Source organism: Lissotriton helveticus, chromosome 3_1 (genome assembly GCF_964261635.1).
Source record: "Lissotriton helveticus chromosome 3_1, aLisHel1.1, whole genome shotgun sequence".
NCBI lineage: Eukaryota > Metazoa > Chordata > Amphibia > Caudata > Salamandridae > Lissotriton > Lissotriton helveticus.
The window spans coordinates 1,487,019,779-1,487,025,778 of NC_136061.1; the positions used below are offsets into that span (position 1 = coordinate 1,487,019,779).

General features: G+C 49.1%; 1 non-coding gene across 1 annotated transcript; it reads left to right on the forward strand.

The window, feature by feature from the left end:
* Positions 1 to 1,931: 1,931 nt before the first annotated feature.
* LOC144825626 (5S ribosomal RNA) lies at positions 1,932 to 2,050 on the forward strand. Its single transcript, XR_013609458.1, has one exon. It is a non-coding gene; the product is annotated as a 5S ribosomal RNA (ribosomal RNA).
* The last annotated feature ends 3,950 nt before the right edge of the window (positions 2,051 to 6,000 follow it).

Here is a 6,000-nt window from a genome sequence, read left to right on the forward strand (position 1 = left end):
AATGACGGGGGGGTGGTGTGAGGTCATGGGCCAGATGAGAACACATTCTTAGGGCCGCTCGCACCAGATGGGACAGCGGGCGTGGGGGGAGGTACCAAGGGACTACATTCCGGGGGGCAGCTGTTAACGATCAACACTACTCACCATATGATCGCATTGTGATTCCGATGTTTTGGTTTTGTCTGTTTAATTGTTGTCTTCGTGAGAAGAAAAAACCCAAAAACCTGTATACTTTTTGATTTAACCTGCATAACGCTGTACCTTTCATTGTGGCATCGCCATCTCTATCCTCCAATGCCAATTGTGTCTCCACGGCAAGTTACATGCTGCACACTGCTTGTTGAACTGTTATAGCGGCCAGCCCGTGGGGTTGTAGGCATTCCGCTGTGTAACTTGGAAGGTACAATAAAGGTTTTTGAAAAAAAAAAAAAAAAAAAAAAAAAAAATACTATTTTACCGTGAATTGCAGTGAATACTACCGCAATTAACTTTTATCCTTCGTGCACCGTCTGCTGGTCCCCGGTCCGCCACGGCTTGTGCCGGTTGTTGCGGACGGACACTCAGCAGCGGTACACACAGCAGCGTCAACAGAGCTGCCCCACCCCTTCCTCCTACATATTTCCCTCCACAGAGCGGACGCGCGCAGCTATAGCGGCACCCCTGTTTAAGGTGGTCGACGTGCACTGTTTTGATCTGTGCGAAATTGTGTGGGAGAGACTCTGCTTTCATATTAATGTTTGGCAGTGATTTAAAACTTCAAAAACGTATTTCTAATTCGGGGCTTTGTTCTCAATTGCACGCAGTGTTTTTGTGTGGCACTATGTTTTGTTCTTTTTAAAAATACTATTTTACCGTGAATTGCAGTGAATACTACCGCAATTAACTTTTATCCTTCGTGCACCGTCTGCTGGTCCCCGGTCCTCCACGGCTTGTGCCGGTTGTTGCGGAGGGACACTCAGCAGCGGTACACACAGCATCTATATCTCTCAGCGTTCTTGCAGCAATTGAGCTACGATTGGGCTAACTAATTTTACTAACTACCCCAATTATACCTTTTTAGTGACATGGAGGTCATTGGCTGGTGACCCAGACTCTGTCCCCTCTGCTTTCATGTACTCTTCATCCTCGATCCGCCCTTGGATCCAACCAGACACTTCCCTCCTGGTCGCCTGCAGCATCTTTCTTCACGGCTCCATAGGATTCAGCGACGAAACCCGACACACTTTGACACCTATGCACCCGCTTCCTGTGGGTGAGCTAATGCGAGTATTTCGGTACTCCTGTGGGTATTGACTATCCTAGTGTCCTAGTTTTCAGTAGCTTTCTCCCAGTCCATCCGGAAGTGACCTAAAAGAACTAGTTTCCAATTCTTTCGTTCCCATTCTAACACTATGGTAACTCGCGTGTGTGTAAAGACACTGCACTCTCATCCCGTGGGCCTCCTGCTCCCTATCCTTTGGTAGTACATCGTAGCCCCAGCGATTCTCCGGGCCCTAGGCCTATCCTTTGTTCGTGACGTGGTTCTTATACCACTATTTTAGTATATGATTTGAAGTGCCCCTAGGGCATTACTGCATTTAGTGCACCTTATTGTATGATAATTAAGTATCTTGTTATGTGCTTGTGCCTCTGATCTCATAAAGAGTTCAGAGGATTAATTTAGTAATAAATACATACATATTATATATATATATATATAACCTGTGTGGGGTCCTTTCATTTGGTATTAAAGGAGTTACATATGATCAAACAGCTGGCTTCACATGGCCTCTTGAGTTTAGCCTAAGACTGCTTTGTCCATGCTACCACTAGGATAGCTGGTCTATAAGGTTGACTTTACAACCATCACCATAAGGGTTGTTTAGACTGATACTGGGTGCCCACTAGAATAGTGGACATCACATATCAGGCCAACTTCTCACACTCTTCATGCCAATGGCCATACCACCCTGTAAGCACCTGATCTCATCTGATCTCAGAAGTTAAGCAGGGTCAGGCCTGGTTAGTACCTTGATGGGAGACCTCCTGGGAATACCAGGTCCTGTAGGCTTTTTTTTTTTACTTTAGGTGAATAAGGGTGGCTTGTCTCGCTTACTATAGCCAGCACTGAAGAAGAATGAAAAAAGCTAAGAACCCCAAAGTAATTGCTCTTCATGCTTAGGGCCATTCCACCCTGAAAGCACCTGATCTTGTCTGATCTCAGAAGTTAAGCAGGGTCAGGCCTTGTTAGTACCTGGATGGGAGACCACCGTTTTGCTTTAGGTAAATGAGGATGTCTTGTCTCACTTTCTATGGCCAGCTCTGAAGTAGTATGAAAAAAGCTAACATCCCTAAAGTCAGTGCTCTTCATGCCTATGGCCATACCACCATGAAAGCCCATGATTTTGTCTGTTCTCATAAGTTAAGCAAGGTCGGGCCTGGTTAGTACCTTGATTTTTTTTGTTAAATCTGTTTTATTTGGTTTTGGTAAACATTTACATGAGTTGTTATTACATCATTTCTGTAGCTTGTAGCAACAGTAGATATTATACGTCACTAGACATCAGCATATGTGAATACGACAAAGGCGTTACAGTATTGATTTTCATCATAATGGTTTAACACATGGTTGTTTACAGTATTGATTTGTCCATAACCGATATATCTGACATGTCTGCTCATTGTGAGGAGTATATTATGTATATGGGGCAATTAGGTGCAGATAGGTTGGTGAAGCCGTTAACGTGGCAATAACTGTGTATATAGGGTAGTGAACTTGGAGTAGGGTTGGATCGGTCACGCAAGTTTGAGTACATGCATAGCTGTATGTGTGCCTCAGAGGGCGCCCCCTTAGCAGTACCATTGCCATAAATCTATGAAGCGCAGGTGGATTGGGGTGGTATCATTTAGCTGCTGGCACATGATCGGTTGCGAAAGTGCAGTCTATGGGTGTGGGTCGCGTGCGCGGTGATGGTTGTGGAGGCCAGGTGCCTGCAGGGGCTGGGTTGGGAGGTCCGTAGATTGCTGCAGTGTTGTCAGGATCACATCCCAGTTTGCAGCTATAGGTGTTTTCCTGAGGCCCACCAGTTCCTCTCGCCTGATTGCTGTGCCCCTTGCTCTGGTGGTTATTTACAACAAGGGGTGGTGAGGGACAGAGTCTCTGAATTAAGCAGAATACTCTCACCCAGTCAAAAGATCAGGGCTAGATCCAACACCGTTTTTTAGCTCATTGCACCATCCCAGTTTCAGAACCTGGCTGTATGCAAATTAGTCTGTTCCTGTTTTGCTCTGGTGGAACACCTCCAAGCCTGTACCTGTGGGGGATCCAATGCCTTCCATCTCTTCGTAATGAGCCGTTTGGCAGTGACTATGCTCAGGTCTAAGAACCAGGAAGTGACCTTAGTGTTGCGTGTCCTACGAAAGACGGGCAGTAGATATGTTTGCCACTCAAAAGGTAACTCTCTCTCTGTACAGGCATGAAGTGCGTCTGCCACTCCCCTCCAGTAGGTACTAAGATTGGGGCAGCCCCAGAGCAAGTGCACTAGGTCTGCATCAAGGGATGCGCATCAGGGGCAGGCAGAGTCAGCTCGATGGAAATATCTGTTAATTTTAGCCGGTGTTAAGTACGCACGTTGTGTAATAAAGTATTGTATCTGTCTGAGTCTCATATTTCATGGGATACAGGTTGGGCTGGCCAGTATCTGTGACCAGGTTTTATCTGAGAGTTGGCGTCCTAAGTCATGTTACCACTTGTGTCTGAGGGGGTCTAGGCTAATTGTTGCGTGGTGACACAGTGAAGCATCGAACCAACGTATCAAGTGCTTGCCTCGTTCCATAACGTGTAGATATTGGATGGTGAGGTGCATTTGTAGTTCAGCGCCTAGATATCCCCATTTTTCTGTAAGGGTGGCCACCAGTGAGCAATGTAGGAGGAACTGTCCGGCCGGAAGTCCTTTGTTTGCTGCTAGAGTTGCGTAAGGAATCAGTGAGCCCCCGTGATAGAGATCCCCTAGGGTCCAGATCCCAGCTTCGCGCCAATGGTGCAAATCAGAGGCTGTGCATGTCATCAGTACCCTAGGGGCGCCTTCCAGCGGGAGAGCAGGGGCATAGGGTGTGACATGCCGTGTTAGGTAGAGGCTCCGCCGATAGCACCTGTAAGCCATGTTCAAATATAAAGGCTCCAGGGGACGTGCGCGTGCTCCAGGGTGGAAGAGCATAAGGATCTGCAGCTGAGTGTATGGCGGTCAGGTGGATGCCGTGTCACTTCACTGTCGATATGCAAACCGCCTGGCGACCCATTGGAGCTGAGCTGCGAGATAGTAGTGCTCAAAGCAAGGGACCGCCAGACCCCCCTGATCTGTGGGTAAATACAACTTCCTGATCGCTACCGTGTCGGTTGGGACCCCAAATAAAATCTCTGGTTGTCTGTTTTAGCTGGGCAAAGAAGGAGGCTGGTACATAACTAGGCAGGTTGGCAAAGTAGTACAGGAGCTGTGGTAAGGCCACCATTTTCAGCAGTGCTACTCTGCCCGTGACTTTTAGGGGAGTGTACTTCAGAACCGCATCTGAGAATGGCTGTTAAGGCCCTACCTAGGTTGGCGATAGACTCGTCTGCCTAAATAACGAAAAGTGTCTGGGCTCCATTGTACTCGCTCCCCGTTGGCATAAATCCTGGAACTGTAACTCCTGCTCCAAAGGCATATAACTTAGATTTAGCTGCATTAACTTTGAGACCTGATATAGCTGCAAACTCTCCCAGAACACAGGCCAGGTCCCCCGGGATCCGACTGACGTCCCTGCAAGATATCAACAGGTCATCAGTATATAGCGAGACTGTGTACGTCGCCGCCCAGTGGAATGCCATTTTGTAATTGGGTTCTCAAGGATTCCGCAAGTGGCTCCATCGCCAGTGCGAAGAGGAGAGGGGACAACGGACAGCCCTACCTCGTGCCCCGTCGCACCTGGATGGCTTTGGAAATATAGGGGCCCACCCTCACTCTCATCGTCGGGTTCGTATAGAGCAGATGGGTCAGCTGCAAAAAGGTGGGACCTAACTGGAATCGTTCGAGGGCCACAAACATTTAATCCTATTCGAGGGAGTCGAAAGCCTTTTCAAAGTCGAGTACAAGGCAGCCCGCCCGTGGCATTCATATGTGGAGTAGGTTGCCACTCGGAAGAAGCGGCGCAGCTTAAGGGAGGTACTACGGGAAGGTACGAATCCATTTTGATCTGCGTGTACCAGTGAGGGGATTGCTTGTGCTAGTCTGTCCGCTAGAATTTTAGCCAGATTTTTATAATCGGAGTTGAGAATGGCGAGGGGTCTATATGAGCCCATGTCAGTGTGATCTCTATCGGGTTTAGGCAGCGAAATGAGATGTGCCTCGCAGAGCGAGGAGGGGAGGAGACCCACATCTACCGAGGCTGCAAAGAGGCTGTGCAGGTGTGGTACCAATGTTACTGGATACGCCTGGTAATATTCGTCCGGGAAGCCATCAGGTCCCGGGGTCCTGCCTGTCGCCAGTGATGAGATTGCCTCCCTGATTTCCTCTAAGGATATCCTACCGTCTAAGAGCTCTGCATGTTCCGGTAACGCCTCAGGTAGTTGTATCTGGTCGAGGAAGGATGAGAGGGCGTTCTGTGATCTGTGGGATTGGCAGGCCCGGACTGGCCATAGCGGGCACCGGGCAATCCCCCGGTGCGCTGCATGGGTGGGGGCCGGTTTTGGGCCCCTGGGGGCCGATTTTGTTACAGGGCCGTTTTTGCAGCATAGCTGCGAATCGGCCCTGTAACAAAATCGTCCGAAAACCGGCCCCGGAAAAGAGCTCGGCGGCACCAACAACCCCCATGGGGAGGGGGGCCGAGCACTTTGCCAGGGCCGGTTTTGGTTCCCAGTCCGGCCCTGGGGATTGGTATAGTAGCTTATAGTGGTGCTTCAGAGCTGAGTGAATATCGCGCTGCGTGAGCACTAGCAGACCAGTATCGGCCAGCAGGGCACTTATGGGCATGTGGGCATGTTCCTGC